At 31.3% G+C, this 19,387-nt stretch overlaps 1 protein-coding gene across 3 annotated transcripts in view; it reads right to left on the bottom strand.

The window, feature by feature from the left end:
• LOC116340844 (neural-cadherin) overlaps positions 1–19,387 on the bottom strand; it is a 156,053-nt gene that overhangs the window by 99,628 nt on the left and 37,038 nt on the right. For all 3 annotated transcript variants that reach the window (XM_031767552.1, XM_031767551.1, XM_031767550.1), the window contains exon 2: positions 15,313–15,394. The gene's annotated coding sequence lies outside the window, so the exon portion shown is untranslated. The remainder of the gene's footprint in view (positions 1–15,312; positions 15,395–19,387) is intronic.

Genomic DNA, 19,387 nt, shown 5'->3' on the forward strand with positions numbered 1-19,387 from the left:
TGAGAAACCGGCGATGAAACATGTGGATTTTTTTTTTGCGAAAATAAAATACTGATGGTGACATGAGTATAAAACTGAAACAATAAAAAATGCATAAGGGACTATATGAATTGCGAGAACGCCACCTAGACCTAGTCCAATTGAATCACAAAGAGCGGTGACCAAATAACACATATATACGATTTTGAATATGACGTCATATGGATGACATAAATCTTATATAGAGTCGAAAGCACACAAAATGTGTGCTCTTTAGGCATGGTGACTTTGATGGTTGGTTTTTGTGAAGTCAAAATTTATACAGAATGCATACCCGGAGACACTTAATATCGCATAGCGTAGAAAGAAGTACATGTACAATATTTGATGTGGTTTATGTGGTTTTCGACATTCATGAGAGAAAAAGAAAGAAAGCATGCGTGTGGTTTATATGGCGGTTTATAAAACGATCCATTCATATTACTTGACGGAAATGGAGAACAGTATGCAAAAGATGAGTCTCTGTGTATTCCTTTATCATCGAGATATTGAGGTGTGAATGCTTTGGAATTTTCCATGTTTCGTAATAGTTTATCTGAATCGCGCGACCCGACAAATGGCAAATATATTGATCACATCACTTTATGTTTTTTTTTTTCTCCAAACAGACAAAGATATATGTGTACATGTATGCATATATCGGCGGCAACGTGTTTTAATCTTCAGTTGAGAAACACACGCGATGAATAATTCATTTTAATTTTGTTGAATCGAATACACGGAATTCATGTGATTTTGTTTATTCGAATCAGTTTGACGAGCTTTCAAAATGATCGCAACCAAATGGGAATATTCTGAGCCCCGGCGTCTGATCACATAAATATAAATGCAAGCGTTGTTTGCATTCTCATTCGACATTTGTCATAAAAAGGAATTTCACTTGTGATGATATGAACTCATCTGATATGGTATAATGTGTGGCACATTCTTTCAAAATTGAAATGATTAGAATGTCGGTAGACGAGACGAACCGATAAGATGTTACGGCATCGCACCAAATATGTTATGGAATTTTGAAGCATGAGAAATTTACCAGCTAAACTTTATCCAAAGTACGCACGGAGTAAACAGAGACCGTAACCGTTAGACATAAAAACAGCGGTAAGATGTATTTCGTATGAATAAAATGTATTTATGGCATCTTGATTAGATTCATAAAATGATGAAAATCATTGAACTACTTATACGAGCATCGTTTTGTATACTCTTTACAGACTGTGGTTCGATTGTGATACTTCTTTTTTTTACGAACCAAACGCATAAAAAGAAGAAAAAAACTGAATCAAACAATAGCATTCTTGTACTAAGTCAAGCTATTTTCTTTGTTGCTTCTTGGTTCATTTTTTTTTCGTGGTTTTTTATCAAAAAAACCACACAACACTCATAAAACCATAACGACTCGAGGTTTTATTTAAGCGAATGCTTGGCTTTGCGGGAGAAAATATACACATGTGGCAAGAATCATCGCAAAGCAATCGCTGTAAGTGCTCAAGTATCATGACTGTTGAGTGTTTAACAGCGTATGTATTTATTCAAGTCGATTACCATTTTGACAATCATCAAACATATTGAATAAATTTTCTATTTGCTTCGATTTTCTGATTTATGTCAAACATTGGCCACACATCTATTGAAGCGCCTGGTCATCCGATCCGATCGAATTACATCCCTTATCCATTGTTTACACAAAATCCATCATCATAAATCAACAGCACGTCGATTTTGTAAGTGCCGAAAGTGACGGTTAATATCCAGTTGAAAACATAAATATTTATATAATAAACTATCTATCTGACGGTGATAGCTCTGATCAAATGCGAAAATGCCATTTTTCAAACCTCAAGCCGATTCATGTGGATGTATTTCATCCAAAGTATTGTGACTTTGCACCCTGCCATCAATTTTTGTTTAGATTCATTCTGCTACTCAACACAATATCGACATAAATTGACGTTTTGTTCTTGAAAAGAACGGTACAATTCAAACTATTCGAGTTCGAAAATATTTGCTGTGTGATACACGTAATGCCCGTTATATTCACAGCTCACCAATATTTTGGCTATTATTTGTGTAAATAATTAAACACTTGACCCGCTGGCGGACATATATAAAACGTTATAAATTATACTGGTTTCATCTCTCAATAATCGGCTTGTGCAATGTGCCTCGGCGTAAAAACCCCCCAAACTCACATTTTCGAAATGATATTTATGTAAACTGAAATTTCATATACAATTGTGTGTGTGTGTCACATCATGTGGCCAGTATTGTCGTTGTTGCAATCTGCAAATTGGTCATTGGTGCATAAATAAAACAGACAAATTTGATTCTAACTTCTGCTGATCGCTTAGTTTTATCGGATGATGTGAAACAACAAACAAATATTTTTTTTCGGGTCCCCAACCGGCAGAATGGTTCGATGTTTATGGTGAAACATGCAAAATTGCGCAACGCCAAGTCTTACGCTGGTGACACGCGTTGACTAATTTTCATTCATCCGTATATATCTGCATAAGACTATTGTGATGAGCATGTTTGTTTTTAACGAGATCCATGTACCTGCATGAATGAATGCTACTATCAAATATTGGATCAGCAGTGGCAACAGCAATACGGCATCTGTTTCTAATGACCAAATTGGGACAACCAATTAATTGCCAATTCATTTGAGTTTATATGTTTTTTGCTGGAGATTTCAATCGATTTTTATTGTATTGCAAAAATGTACATTTTATTCACGACATGAATGTTATGTTTGCAATGTTTACACCACCGTATAAAGAAAAATGGTGTGTTCTGTTGAAACGAGTCATTTGGGCGAAATTCAACCGGATATAGACTTAACATCCCGAAAATGTTTGTATACCAAATAAAAAAGAAAGAGGAAATGTACGTCGGACCGGATTAGATTTGTCTCGAATTGGTCCTAGACAAGTAAATCGGGTGATATAAATCATGTAATCTCGCCACTTTGGCTGGACGTGAAGTGAAAAATGAGCAAATCAAGCATTTCAAAATCATCATCATCATCACGATAACGTACAAGCCGTACATTAATCTTTTTTCGTTTCTTCGTTGTACTCGCCGTACTCTTCAAAATTTGCACTTCAGCGCACTTGAGTATGCATTCAATTCTGGCACTGATCTCAAACGACAAAAAAAATAGAAAGTGGCAAAAAAATACGTGATTCACTGGCAATTAAAAATAGTTTATATACATTTTTCTGTGCATTTTTTCCGTCGACGTCACTCTGGAAAACGGCCAAATGTGTCCGATGAGAATGACCGAGAAAAAATGAACGCTTTTTGAATAGCATTGACCATTAAGAGTGGTTTAATTACAAAACTTTATCGTGCGCATATAATTTGAATGCTTTGCTCATATAATTAATGGGAAATCAAGCTAAAACCACTGACTCGTCTCAGAAAATGGTCGAAAACAAAACCAAAACAAATGCAACTAACACTAAATTCACCTTTGCGGCTATACTGTTGATTGCTCACTTTTTGAAGAGCCAAACATTTTTCATTACCGTGTTAAGTATATGATTGACGATAATTCCCCCTCGTCACTTTATTACTTTGACCTCTATAGTTTTGCAGTAGAAAAACAACGACTAAAAGCTTATGAATGTTGTCGTAAACACAAAAACACTACATGTGCTTTCACCCCAGGATTTATGCTTCAACTCACGCAAAGTCCTGTGCTTCAGGTGTTGTCCACAATATTGTACTTGCAAGATAGATACCCCAAATAATAATTTGTTTGATATAATGTTTTACCACAATTGTGCACTTGTTGTGAAATTGAAACTAAAAAAAGGGAACGCCATCATTTTTTACAAAATGAAAAAAAAAAAAACAGTAAGAATAACGCTTATTTCGAGTGGAAAAAGATTTCTTGCAGCCTCCAGCTTGCAAATGCTAAAATGGCGTGTAATGCAATGTTACTTGGAACAAGTTCAGCACACATTTTCCGACTGAACCGTTCCTTATGCTCGTTTGATTTATGAAATTGCAATAATGAAACCGTAAGACAATGTCATTTGCCGTGATCTTATTCTCACTTGAGAATTGTGTAAAGTGAACGCCCGCTCGCCGAAGTAACGGTGCTGATGGTATTGGTTTGAAGTGCAGTTGCTTTTGCCGTGGAAAATTAGTGCCATTCTTCCGATTGAAACAAGCCAACAAACAGATGCTTCAATGTGCACCTCAACGGAAAACACATTATTTATTATACTCGTATATCGTACAATAGAATACGTGCCTTTTATTGTGAACGAAAAGCGAGAAAAAAATCAGGCTCAAAAAATCGTTGGACAGTTTTTCCATTTTATTCGGTGTTTCATATCAGTTTATGTGGGACGGTCAGAAACGGATAAAAAAATAGCATTTTGTGATCCCCGAACGAAAGAAAGCAAGTATGTAGAATGAAATTTCGTTTACAAAAAAACATTCAAGTAGCACCGACACCATATGCCATCGCATCCCTTCTGCACACTCAACTCTTTTCATCTTTTCAGTCACTTTTTCTCTCGATTTTATTTTCATCAGATAAAATTTCAGTGCCCATTGTGTGGGTTACTCACTTGTTTAATTTTTTTCTCAAAATAGTTCGAGAGCTGACGCTCTTCTTTCCAGACGAGAAATCGCTGTTCGTTCGCAAATTTATAACGAGAACAAACTATATACATGACGTTAAAAATATAAATGTAAAATAAAGCAATTCAAGTTCGAGTGGCAACGTAACATTCTATTATTCAAGGCGGTTGCACAGTACGCACATATTTTAAAATGTTTTATATAAATATTAACTTAGGATGTGATTTTTTTTTTCAATTCATTTTTTTTTTTTTTTTCATTTTGCTCGATTCAACATAAATTCAAAAATATGCGCATATTTGCATTTGCTTGAAGTTATTTTACATAGATTCAAATGAAAGAAATCATTTCACCGTTTTTTTTGTATTTGAAAACGAGTTGCTTTCAGCATTGGGAAACTCGTTAGTAAACAAAAATTGCATTTTTTGCCTCAACCTTTTGAACATCATAACCAGTTACTAGGTACTCACACACAGCTGCAAAAAAACAACAACTAGGCAAATCATACTTGCAAAACAGTTGAGCTGTATATTGTCATATTCAAAAATGGGATAGAAAAATTAAAAATGGATGAAAGTGATAAAAAAACGATGAGTACACAAAAGTGTTCGACAACGAAAAAAGCTTTTATGAAAAATCAGTTTCATCAAAATCTACACTTTTGAAATTTATCACTAAATTTTCTTCTGGTCACATACACACGAGAAATATTCTTCAAGTCAATGGTAGTTCAATCGGGTCGATAAATGAATCCAAAGATCCTTCATAATGTTCACTTGAAAAGATTACCAATTGATTTATTATCTCTTTATTTTTTGATTACGTTTCGCTTTTTCAGTTGTTTATGACAATAGAAATCAAAGATGAGGAAGAAAAATCGACCTCGAGTATATATCAGCAAAATGTATGGTTGTGTTGGTGTGTCTATAATGAACGTCATTTGACAAATAACCAACCGTTAGAAATAGGAATTTCTATCGCGTGCGATCATCTGTAAATAATACCCTAGACGACAATACAATGGGAATAGATTTCAAAGTCAGCGATAATCGGTAGGAAAAATCGCATGAATAACCTATGAAAAGACCATTTAATGGAACGTAACATTTTCAATTATTAAACGTAATTCATTCTGACTTGAGGTTGTTCTCCTTTTGATTATGTTCTCATCAATCTGTGCATTGAATGCTTGATCTTTTTATTTACGATTTTTGTCGACGTAAATTCGAATCGATATATTTTCACTTTTCCTTTGGTTCAGAGATAATTTTGCAGATCTGAAACACCACTAACATATTTTTTTCTTTCGTCTTAGTTTTTCCATGACTTTTATTAATTTGTCATGCCTGATTTTTTTCTTCTTCTGTGATTCATGTTGATTTACCCATCTATATAATATTTTCTATACATGTGGGTTTTTTTTGTTGCAAAAACTGTGCATGTGGCAAAATTCCTGAGGATTTTCAGAGGATGTTTCAATAAAGTATCCATTTATAATCCATCAGTTTATCGAGACACCACAAAGAAATTGGATGAACTTCTTTCAATCATTGCCAACATATACTAGCCAACTTGGCTCCTTTTAGCCACATGAATTTATATATGATACCCATCACTGTTTCGTTTTTAGTCAAAAAATATGTGGCCCTTTTTTCTCATTGTCAGTTCTTCCATATAACAAATTATACATGAGACATCATAACTTTTTTATTGAATCGTTTCTCATTGGACCATTTTAGTGCATGGCCTATTCTATGCCATTTTTCCTTAACTATTTGATTTGGCGTATCTTTAACACAGCATCAACTATCAAGTTGCTGTCAAATATCCAACTTATATGTTCAACCATTTTTATCGTAAATCTTCGATAAAATTAAAATACAAATGAACCATATATTTCAGCACAAAAAACGCTTGAGTTTTCTTTCTGCAAAAAACGTGAAGAGTGTGAGTAGAGTGGGGGAAGTTCGCTCAAATAAACACAAAGAAAAGTCGACCACTTTCATAACAACATTCATTCAATATTCACTATTGTCGTACTTTTTATTATTTATTGTTCGAATTCAACTGTTGCAAATATCTCGCACAAATGGAGTGGTCTTTTATGGAATCTCAAGTGAAGTGGTACAGTAGGCCGCATTATTATGATATATTAATAAATGGAACAATTTGCGATTTTTTTTATCCCTTATGTACTTTACACCTTTTTGCTGTCTCTTTCACCGACATTTCTTTTCAATTAGATTTCTTGTGTTCAGGTTTTCTCTCAGTCCCTCGACTGTGAATTCCGACAAGCCATTGTCCGTTTCAAACTCTTGAACCAAATTTATAACGGAGAAAATTGCAAGCGCTAAATACAGGTTACGATTATTGAAAAGAGCACTTTAGGCTCTTGAGTCTCGAGGATCTTACAAACTGAATTACATAATTAAATTGGTAGTTAATGGAAAATCAGTTCACTTTTCTTTAATTACATCTAGCACTTGAACACAATTTGATCAGAATTTACTGAGTTTTATGTAATTTAAGATTTTTTCATAATTTTGGATTTGGTTTTCGTGATAAAGATTTCTTTGGTGACATAAAATAGAACTTTTTATGAAGTAGTACACACCACTTAGTTCACATCATTAATACGAATCCAATGAGAAAAACGTCATTCGAAAAGTTTAATGTACACGGTATTAGTAATAAACTTGAGTATTTTGAGAATGATATAAGTAACATCGTTATTTTTAATTAGTCAGTATAATATTATATATGTTATAATTTTTCAAATTCATTTTTAAACACTATTTGTAATCGTTTTAAGTTTTGTTATTATTTTTAATTTCTATACATTAGATGTGATGCACTGAAAAAATAAATAAGAAATGCATGAGATATTAATTCTTTTGGAGACAGCTTATTTCGGATGTGATACGAAAGAACTATATGGAAGTGATATGAAAGAAAAAGCTCAAATAACAAAAATATAACAGTCAATTTTCGAGAAAACTTAAACAGATGTACATTGTATGTTTAATGGCGAGAGAAAGTAACAAACTCTTTTCGTGTTTAGAATACTAACGACCGAATGTGAATATATTTTATTTAATAATATGTTCGAGTGTACATAAGGAGATTGGGTTTCTTTTCATCTATTTGATATTGTTGAAGAATTTTTTGTATCGGTCCTTTCCATTGTGCCATATTTTGAAATACTATTTCAAATTAAAATTGACTATTGCATACAAAATGAATTGAAGTACCTTTTTCAGTATTGAATTGAATTTTTTGCCGACATTTATGCAAACCTTTTTTTAAGTAAACCTTTGGGAAAAAGTGTTTTTTTTTATTTATCCCGTTTTGTTGCACATGAAAGTTTATGAATGAAGTTTACATAAAATTAGAGTGAATTCATGCATAGAAAAATGTTTTTGAGCAGCTGGTACCAAATCCATCGAATTTGACTTTGATGTGACTTATTTTACCAGTTGCATTTCACTTATTTGCGTGATGTTTCTCACTCAGCATATGTTTCGATTAAAAAATTGTACACTTTTTTACTCAATAATTTTTTGGTACTGATGTAAAAATTCTAATAGAAAACTCGGTGATATGGTTAAAAAAGGTTTCAACTATTTTGATTACACCTTGCAACAGTTGCTCTCGACGCACGTATATATTGCAGCGTAAAAAACTTTTATAATTAAAAATTATGTGGTGAACATGCAAAAGCAAAAATGAGTTGTTTTTTGTTTTGGTTTTTGTTATGTGGTCGTCATTTTTGAAATATTTAGTTGTGGTTGATTTCCTCTGATTTCCTCTCTTATGATCATTATTCGCTTTTAATATTTAAATATAGTTATTAAAGTGATGCATGCATTTTTTTTTGAAAGTGCAGAAGCGCTTCTCTGATATTTCGTTGCTTCACTGCCGTAAATCATTTTCCTTTTTATATGAATTCTCTAGAATAAATACAGCGTATGATACGGTCGCACAACATAGGTTGTTTTTACATACATTTTTTGCTGTATTTTGTATGACGGTGTTTCGCTTTGAAATGCGACCTTTTCATACGCTGTTTTTATTCTATAGCAATCATATGTACTTTGAATGTTCATATTGCCAGATGAAATTGATAATTATTTATGTTAAGACTGTGTCATTTATGCTCATATGGGAAAAAAACTACTAGAAAAATTGAACGTATTCAAGAAAAAGCAAAAAAATTCTATGAATAATTCTGCCACGCTGCCCAGTCATAGCTCGGTGTCATTGTAATTGAAAAAGTTTTCCATGCATTCATATTTTAAGCATGTTGTAACTGTATCATCATCGCAACATTGAAAAAATGAAAACAAAAAAGATAATGGAAAAAAGCTTTCGGGCTGTAAGTTTATTTTGGAGCTGCGATTAATTATTCAAATTGCATATTTGCATTTATCAAAGACCTTTAAAATTAATCAATCATGTGCAGTCAATATCTGTACATATCTTTTTTTATGTTCATTAGTCAACTGGTAGTTGATTCATATTCTGTTTGCTTGTACACCGCAATTTTCCATCAGTTATGTACAATAAACTAATTATAATAATTGTGTGCATCCATAATTTGCACGAGACATTTTTAATTGCATTCATTTAAATTCAGATAATTGGAAATTATACATATTTATACATGATTTTGTACGTACATTGTGTAAAAGTACATACCATTTATTTGCATTTTTTAAACGAAATTGTATACAATTCGGTTTGCAACTACAAATGATCAATTAAAAAAGACTCAGCTTCGCATTAATTTATTTGTAATTTTTCAATTTTGAACATTGCTCCCTTCGAAGCCTGCAAGCGTGCCCGCAAAAACTTGAGCATTTCATTTGTTGCATAAATAATAATGAAACGGTTTCGATGCTTTACACGACACATTTCTGCATCACTTATTAACGCATTTGACAATGTCATTTGTGACGCAATTACTCAGTTGCCGCATGATTTTCGCCCGTCTCTTATTCTTCTTTCACCTTCTACCTCTTCATTCGTCTCATATTGGCAAATGTGATTGAAATGATATACTATATATAATTCTGATACAGGTCAAAAGGAGTCGATTAAAAGTAACCCTTTTACTAGTACATGATATCAGTTTTTTACTCTCCCAAATTAATATGTACGTAAATGCAATTATTTTGTATGCGAACCAAATACATGAATAAGCAAATGGAATTTAATTACATGCATTTATACTAAAAAATGCTGCCTTTATTCCAGTTATTTGTGCGAAGCCAGAAATGTAGACCAATGTTTAAATACAATTGTGAACAAAGAAACTTTTTTAAATGTCACCAACCAATTATACATATACATTTGAACATTTGGTTGTATGCACCTCTTATTCTCGAATTTATGTACCCAAAACATCCGGCTGTGACTGAATGACTAAATAAATTAACGTGGTGAGTGTTTCAATAAATTTTTCAGTCATTTATTTATAATTGCATTTTTACGGTCATAAAACAAAGGACAACCTGCACGGATCTATGAATGACAAATATATAATTACTTTCATAATTTGTCAATAGATGGCGGCACATATAAAAAATAAAATGCTATCAGTTCCACACGACTCAAGTATAGTTTGACAGTTCGCAAAGCGTCCTTTGTGTCGTTCGTACACATTTATATTTTTAAATCCTAATTATATATTATTTTTACAAAAAGGATTTGTTGCGTGTTCTTCGTATGAAGAGTATACAATTAATTTTATTACCATACAATAAATCAACTTCAAACTCATGAGATCGTTCGAAAAACGTATTGTACATTTTTTATTTAAAAAAATGCAAAAAGATTCAATTTTATTCCAGAATATTTGAAAAAAAATGCTTCGGATAAATTATTAAGACAATTCTTAAAATAATTTGATTGAATTCATTTTATTAGTTGTCATGGACATGTGCAATATAGAATTGGCAATTCAACACAAACAAATATACAAAAATGACATAGTTTAAGCCATAACAATAGAGCACAATATGCTCTGTAGAAATTCTAATACATGCGCGCACTACTCAGCTTCGACTTTGCTTGTTGCTTCAAGCGTGCATGTTATGCTTGTGTGAATGTAATGTTTGTTCTGCATTGTATGTTTTGCGCCGTGAAATCGTTGACAAAAAACAAAATGAATTCAAAAAAACTATTTTAAGTATTGTTCTAATATTTTGATTGTTTTTTTTATATATGAACCGCCTAGAATAGATCAGCATTACTAGATAAATGTCTTCAAATGCGTTATAGAAAAAAGTACGTCAGCAATAGTGTCAAAAACTGTATGTGACGCGTTATATAAAAAAGTTCGCCAACAAAAGCGTGACATCCTCCATATATTTTATAACGTTTTTGCTGACTGACTTTTTTCAGTAACGCATTTGAAGACATTTATCTAGTAATGTTGATTTATTCTAAGGGATTCATATATAATTGGAATTAGAATCTAATTTTGAATTCTTATTTTTTAAATATTTGTGAATTCCAATAGAATGGACCCACAATTTTCATTCATTTCCTTTCCTTTTTGCTTTCGAAAAGCAAAATGTCATTTTAACATGAACATATTTTCTCAAATGTTAACATGCTATTTTACTCGCAACACATTTTGTTTGCGAGTAAAATACTATTTTTCCATGAATACCATTTTGGCTGCAGTTAAAATGCCCTTTCTGCCGTTAATTTGTATTATTTAAATGAATTTTTTCATTTGAATGTTCTTAAAAAATGCTATCGATGATTTTTTAATCTGATGATTTTTTTCAATACTTATTTTTCCATCAAACCACTTTTTGTTTCGAATAAATACTATATTAATATAATACTAGATAAATGAAACATTTTTAGAAAGAAAAAAAATACAAAAATAAAGAGAAGATATTCATCTTCAGCGGTGTCATTTATATGTCATTATAGCGTGTTATTCAATAAGAAACTCGTTGGCTTGATCAGCAGACGCGCAGAATTTTATCGCACGAATCGTACGTGTTCCAGAGTTCGAAACCATAGAAGATAAATATTTTTTTTTATTTCTACAGTAAAGTATACATTAAGTGGAAGATGAATATCTTCTCTTTATTTTTGTTTTTTTTTTCTAAAAATATTTTATTTATCAAAATATAGTATATATTCGAAGCAAAAAGTGGTTTGATGGAAAAATAAGTATTGAAAAAATCATCCGAATAAAAAACTTCATATTGTAATTTTTTCATCGATAGCATTTTTTAAGAACATTTAAATAAAAAAAATACATTTAAATAATACAAATTAATGGAAGAAGGGCATTTTAACTGCAGCCGAAATGGTATTCATGGAAAAATAGTATTTTTCTCGCAAACAAAATGTGTTGCGAGTAAAATAGCATGTTAACATTTGAGAAAATATGTTCATGTTAAAATGACATTTTGTTTTTCGAAAGAAAAAAGGAAAGAAAATGAATGAAAAATGTGGGTCCATTCTATTGGAATTCACAAATATTTAAAAAATAAGAATTCAAAATTAGATTCTAATTCCAGTTATATATATAAAAAAACAATCAAAATATTAGAACAATACTTAAAATAGTTTTTTTGAATTCATTTTATTTGTTGTCATCGATTTCACGGCGCAAAACATACAATGCAGAACAAACAATACATTCACACAAGCATCACATGCACGCTTGAAGCAACAAGCAAAGACGAAGCTGAGTAGTGCGCGCATGTATTAGTATTTCTATACAGCATATTGTGCTCTGCGTTGTTATGGCTTAAACGATGTCATGTTTGTGTATATGTATTGTTTGTGTTGAATTGACGATTCTATTTTGCCACATGTCCATGGCAATTAATAAAATGAATTCAATCAAATTACTTTAAGTATTGTTTTAATGTTTTAAGTGGGAACTTTTTATGTTATTCTTTTTGGTTTTAAAATTATATAATAAATTTTATTAAATACTAAATATTAGTTAATTGTTAAGTTATTAAAACTGACAATTGTAAGTGTCGCCATCTGTTGGAAAAATATCAAATTAGTTGTATACTCTTTTGCATCAAGTCCTTTAGTTTTAAAGTGTGGATATAGAGATACCAACACCGGATGTGAATAGAAAATGTGATGAAATAACAAATTAAAATTTAGTGCACTGTGCAATGTACACATTTTGTATTTTGAGTTTATTTTATGTATGCCCAGCTCAGTCCAAAAATTTGTTAACATTAAATGAAATTAATGTATTGCAAATTTGAATATTTTATTTTATTTAAAATGCTATTACATGCATTTAAAACGTAATGTTTCCAGTATTTTTTTAATAGAAAAAATGTTGGATTTGTACGTGGATGCAAACCATAAAACTCTTGCTTGCTCAAGCGGTTTTCTTTGGTTGCTGTTGATGCTCGCACTGCTCAATATGCAGCAAGAATTTACGCCTGGATTTCTACCCGAAGGCAAGGTTTTGGTGTTGAAATTCTCAAGATTGTACCAGATACCCTTCGATTGCTGTTTTATTATCTATCTGTGTATGAGTTTATCAACGCACAGTTTTCACCCAAGACCTTATCATCTCAGTTCAACTGATGTGATGTACGCATAGACACCAAAAATAATTATTAAATTCAAATATTTTTTATATCATCATAATTCTGAATTATACCACACAGCAAATATGCCAAAGCAATTAGGAACTTTATTCATTGTTACCTATCGTACGATCAAAAGCACAATGATTTGATGTTTATGCGGTAATTTTTCTCATATTTCAAAATTGCATCAAGCATTTCACACAATCGTGGTATGTAGGTTTCCAACTTTATGTTCATCAATGCATTTGTGTTTTATGAAATTGAATTTTTATTTATTTATTATTTTTAGCATATTAAAATAAATAATTCGTTAAAAAAACTCAATTCTAAAAAAATAGAATACAAAAAATAGAAAAAATTGAATATTTTGACAAGCTTTTTGGAACGAGTACATATTCTCTTGATTGATTCGCATATCTCTTTATGATTCGAAGATTTGTCCCGTCACTACTGGGAGTTTTTATTATTGACGTACTTAGACAATCCTTGGAAATAGCGGACAACAGCATTTGTAGCATCGTAATTTTACCTGTAACGTTTGCCAGAGTAACTAATACAAACATAACAATCTATGCTTACTTTGTTGCCCGGCTGTCATTATGTCCAAGAGGAACAAAATGTTTCAAACCCTAATATATTCAATAAAATAGGCTTGACCAATATATTATATACTCAAAAATATACTTTTGGTGACTTTCTTAATGAATATTGGCTTGATTCACAATAACCATCAATCCATAATGCTACTTTTGTAAGAAAACTGTAACTAAAGCCTTAAATAGACATCACATCGTAGTAATTATGTGCAAAGTATGGTTGAAAGTCGAACTTGACCATTACCAGAGTATGTCTGCATGCACAGCAGAAGCAAAAAATGATTATATGAGTTTTATTTGTCACATTCTTTTTTCAATCTAAATAAATTGGTCGTGAATATAGCTTTTCGTGTACTAAGAACATAAGAAACGAAATTTTATTTCACGCACTAATGGCTCTTCGATAACGCACGCATACCAAAAAAAAACTCTTCGATAAACTCGAGAAGACATCTTAAATGAAACGGTTGACATCAATTCTCGGGATTTTCAGTATTTTCACCACACAACATTTTCTGAACGATGCTCAATGTAAAAAAAATCGATTTCATGCTATTCACATGAAACCGAATTTCCGATAACCAAGTAACATTTATGGTCAGTCTGCAATCACATGGATAAAATTTTCATTTGAGCAAATTAATGGCATTTTCTTCTTTTTGCGTATGTGGTAAAAGAAACCGCTTGAAGAGCGGCCAATCAAGCCGATGTTAATGTAGACGAGAGAGAGAAAGACCGAATGTTTATCAGAACATCAAAATAAACGTAAATCTCATTATCAGATTTTTGTGTTGAGGTCAGCAATGCTATCAGGTTAACAACCAAAGAAGGAAAAAAAATAAGGGACTTAGTCCAATGGTTTCCAACCGATATTTAATGTGAATGTTTGTTTCGGAATACACATTTGAAATGATTGATTGTAATAGGATGATGCAATGTTCGGATTTATTCGATGATAGAGAAGACACAGAGTTATCTTTCGATTCATTATTAGCAGGTATTTTTCTATAGAACTGTGATAGAGAAAAAGGCGTTTATCTTCATCTTGATTGGAATTGGTGGCTTGCCTTCTCGTTTTCGATTTCGTTGAGTGCCAATTCATTTGACACGTAAACCAATTAATTTAGTTGTGGTTTACAGATGCATATAAACATGAGAAAATCTCATGCATATGAATATGGTTTATAAACGAAAACTGATAATGAAAGATTCAGGTATCTGCAGTAATCAGTGTTTGTGGTTTTGCATAATCCAGCACTTTTCTTCACACCCATAATGCCCTTTTAATACAATTCATTTTGATTGGATTTCCATTAACAAGTGTGCAAATTCGTGCAGTAATTAATCGTAGCACTTCTCTTATACGAAATGCTTTTATAAACAAAATTTATATCATTAGGATGCGATGTTATTCTAGATAACATTGATTAAATATAAAAAAAAAAAGATATGAGAAACTCCTCTTATTTAAAACTTACGTGCGTATGTGAATAATGGACACTTTTTTAGATTCATATATTCAGAAAATGTCACCGTTTAGGCCAACGCTCATGCTCTTACCTGTAAGAAAAATTAGAAATAAAGTTAATTTCATTAGAACTCACAAAACAACATTCATCAAATGACTAAATTTACACATTTTTTTTGAAATATACTTTTATGCTGTTCAAGTGTTCATATTTTAATTTATATTATTTTTAAGAAATAAAAAAACAGATACATTTGAGGGTTAAAACTTTTCGTTGTCACCCGTATGCCTTTTATATATTAAAATCTTATGATCTGCATACTGAAATGGTGCCGCATAAAATTATACCGATAATTGGTCATTCCATACAAATTGTTATTCTGTCATGAGCAAATAAATAAATAAAAACATCCTTGTTATTTTTCCATCAATACTTCAAAGGGAAAATTCATAAAAAATTCAAACAAATAAACCATATACCATTTTAAATAAAATTATAAATACAGCAATTGCCGTAAACAAACATACAAAAAACGATGGTTTGCACACACACATACACCACTGAGATTAAAACAAAAATGTGAATTGGTAATTTATCGGCCACATATGGTAAGCAACGTTTTTTTTCTCGCTGTTACTCATTTTATGGTCTGTTTTAAATCAATATGCTATACCACATATTGGTTCATTTAAACCCGGCTTTTCTGTTTTCTCCCAATTTATTTCAAATATTTCATGCAACTTTTTTTACACATTGTAAATTCACAAAGCAGACTGTACTGATGTTGATTTTTTTTAATTTCGTGTCTGACTTTACGTTTCATCTAAATTGAGTGCATCCAATTGGGGAAAAGACAAATAAACATGTATCCTCGATGCAGAATATAAATATACAAAAAAAAATGATTTCTATGAAAAGCAATTAGCGTTGCATATGAATCCAACAAAATAATATTACATGTTTGCATGATTTCCAGTGATTTGATTGCAATTGATGTTTTTATTATTGTATTTTTTCCATTCATCATACAGAAGAGCGGACATAAATTGCATTAGAATAACGCTTGAGTAAAGTTTGAAGCTATAAAAAACATTGTGTTCACGCTTGTGATATTCATTCCCAATTATTTGAGGTTTTTATTGTATAACAATGTAATTACTTTCAATTACCATTTTTTTCGTGCAAATTTGCATTTTTTTTGCTTAAGTGGGGATCTTTTTTTCATTGGAAATTTAAATAAATTCATGTTCAAATGAATCGAGCCGTTATCGAACCAAATGGAAACGAGATTGCATTTCGATTGATTTGCGAAAAAGACTTGTTTGAATTGGGAAAAATCCGAATTAAGAGTCTATTCGATTTTATTGGTGTCATATTTGTTTTCAAAGGTAAATCTGTTTTCTTTTCATGAAAATTGTTTTCCGTAAAAATTCGATTGGAGAAAAGTGGAAAAAATCGATTGTAAGAAGTGTGTATATGTTTTTTGTCGTTGCTGTTGATAAAGTACCATTTTTGTTTTGGTTGCAAGTTTGTTTTATATTTCATCCTGAAAGCAGCAGAACTGGGATACAATTCGTTGCTGTGTGCACTGCGGCTGTAATTAACTACAAACGTGTCCGACTCACTCTCAATAGTTGTACATTTTCCTTTGGTATTTTGTACAATTTTTTATGATTTTTATTGGAAGATTGTACATGGGAAATAATTCTGTCGCAAAAAGTGCAATTCACATCCAACCAACTTATTTTCCAGTGCTCTTGTTGAAGTGCACAAAATTACATTTTAAAATTGTAATTGAAAAATAACTACATTTTATTTATGATGCAACTGTGCTCATTCCGTCGATTCTCTGTGAAAAAATCCTTCTTGTTTTCTCTACACCGAACTTAACACTATGAATCATTTTTATCACGTTCATTGTTCTTTTTCTTTTTATTTTCATATCTCGTTTCGTTTTCTTCTTCATAAAATGTTCCAAGTATTATTTGTTAGACATAATTTTCTATTAGTTTCATTGGACTGATCACCTAATATAATATTCGAAATGGTAATTCCAGTAAAATAACAAAAGATTTCATAATAATAGCAAGTTTGTAATGTAATTTTAATCTAATTGGTAAGCGTGTCAGGGAAAATGTTCTGACATAAAAACCAAAGGAAAATTGTGTCGACATTTTATTCGATTTGCATTGAAATTACAGGCAAACAAAAACGTTGGAAGCATCAAGTCAATTTCAATCGATGTTGGTAATTTATTCAATTTTTATGAGCACGCAAAAGCTTTGTATCTTTTTGTAATGGTATGCACGCTGAAGTCAGTCATAAGTATGTACGACCATTTATAATAAAAGCGAATTCTTATCATTTGCTTATAGAATGATTTCTTTTACGATTTACATCGCAACATTATCTCATTTGTGTTTGAAAAGAAAAACGATGATATTAAAAAGAGAAACATAATGTGTAAGTCACCGGGGTTTAGTCATCTTCTGAAAATTCAATTTCGATCACGAAATTTTTCAGCCTTTTGGCCACTTTTTCATCATCTCGTTACATCGCAAATGGCACGTAAGTGATTATCTCTTGTGCATGTTTTGCTACAAATTTATATCAATACGCACTTGCTGTTTTTGTTTTGTTTCTCACATTCATTTTTATTTAGGTTTAAATTTTCGATCTTTGTCATTGATATTTTTTAAAGACGAATCAGAATGGTTGATGATATTGAATTGATGTTATCGAATTGGTTGATGATGTTGAATTTTTTTCCGTTAACATTTAAATTGTGATGAAAAGTCATCGAAAAGATTGAAAGTATTTCGTTAACGAGAACATCATGATGTTGAAAATCTGCTCTTCAATATATACACGACAGTCTTCTCGAATCTTGTTATTTGGGATTTGATGTAATTTGTTGTCTATTTTGAAGTACTCGTTCTGTATGCGACCGACTCTAAATCGTACTTACTTTTCAAGTAATAGTCTCGTCGCAAACCAAATTGAATGACGTCTTTTACTACTACCAGTCTGTCATTTTACTTTGAGTAGCCTATTTATACATGTTTCCTAATCTATTGGTGTTGGAGTTTCTATCAAGTATTCGAGCTCTTTCTACCTCATGATTTTCCATCGTCATTTTGATTTTTTTGCGTGTTTGCTTTTTTTATGTAGAAAACGAAAGATTTATAAGAAATTCTTTTTATATAATTTGTTTGTTCATGTGCAATCTTTTTATTTATTTTTTCATCTTCAAGCATACCATTTTTTAAAAGAAATCATGAATCTTTGTTTAGTCTTGTCCTAATCCAATTCAATCTATGTCGCCTTCAAGACATTCAGACAGACACATGCACACATATTTTTGTTACTCATATTATAACGACCATTCAACGAAATATTGTTCGGATTCATTTTTATTGTTATTACATCAATATTCCTTATAGTGTCTCTTGGCCCCACCATTCTATAAGTGTTCAATCGATTTTTGTGTAGTTTATATTCATTTTTGTCGATCGTTATGTGTGTTGATGGTTCCAACTAAGTTTTTCGGCTTTTTCTATGCTTCGAAAATTTGCATTATGTACCATTAATGGTGCATGAGAATGAATCGACAGATCAACAAAATATCCAAATATTTTGGAGTATTTTATGGTATAACCCCTATCGAAGAAGCATAAAAGTTCGACACTTGAAAAATGCCAACAAAAGCAAAAGATTTACGTGAGACTGAACTATAGAATTTCAATGCGAATGTTTATCCGTAAATCTACGACTAAGTCACTTTGATGATGGGCATCATTGATACCAAACGCTATTATCTTAGATAAAACTATAGTTTTTATATATTATATAGGCTTATATAGATGTTATAAGTTCCTCTTTTTACTCGAAAGCACATAACATTTAGCAAAACGATTTCAAATAGATATTAACCTCCGAATTGGATTTCTACATATTCCAATAGCCTAACAATCATTTAACTTTGTATCTTTGTATCTTAAGACATTTATTTTTAGATGTTTATAAGATGTCAACATTATTATTGCTTGCTGTGGCTTTTGAATGTTGTTATTCGTAAAGTAAA

Source organism: Contarinia nasturtii, unplaced genomic scaffold (genome assembly GCF_009176525.2).
Source record: "Contarinia nasturtii isolate CC-2019 unplaced genomic scaffold, AAFC_CNas_1.1 Cnas_scaffold_695, whole genome shotgun sequence".
Classification (NCBI taxonomy): domain Eukaryota; kingdom Metazoa; phylum Arthropoda; class Insecta; order Diptera; family Cecidomyiidae; genus Contarinia; species Contarinia nasturtii.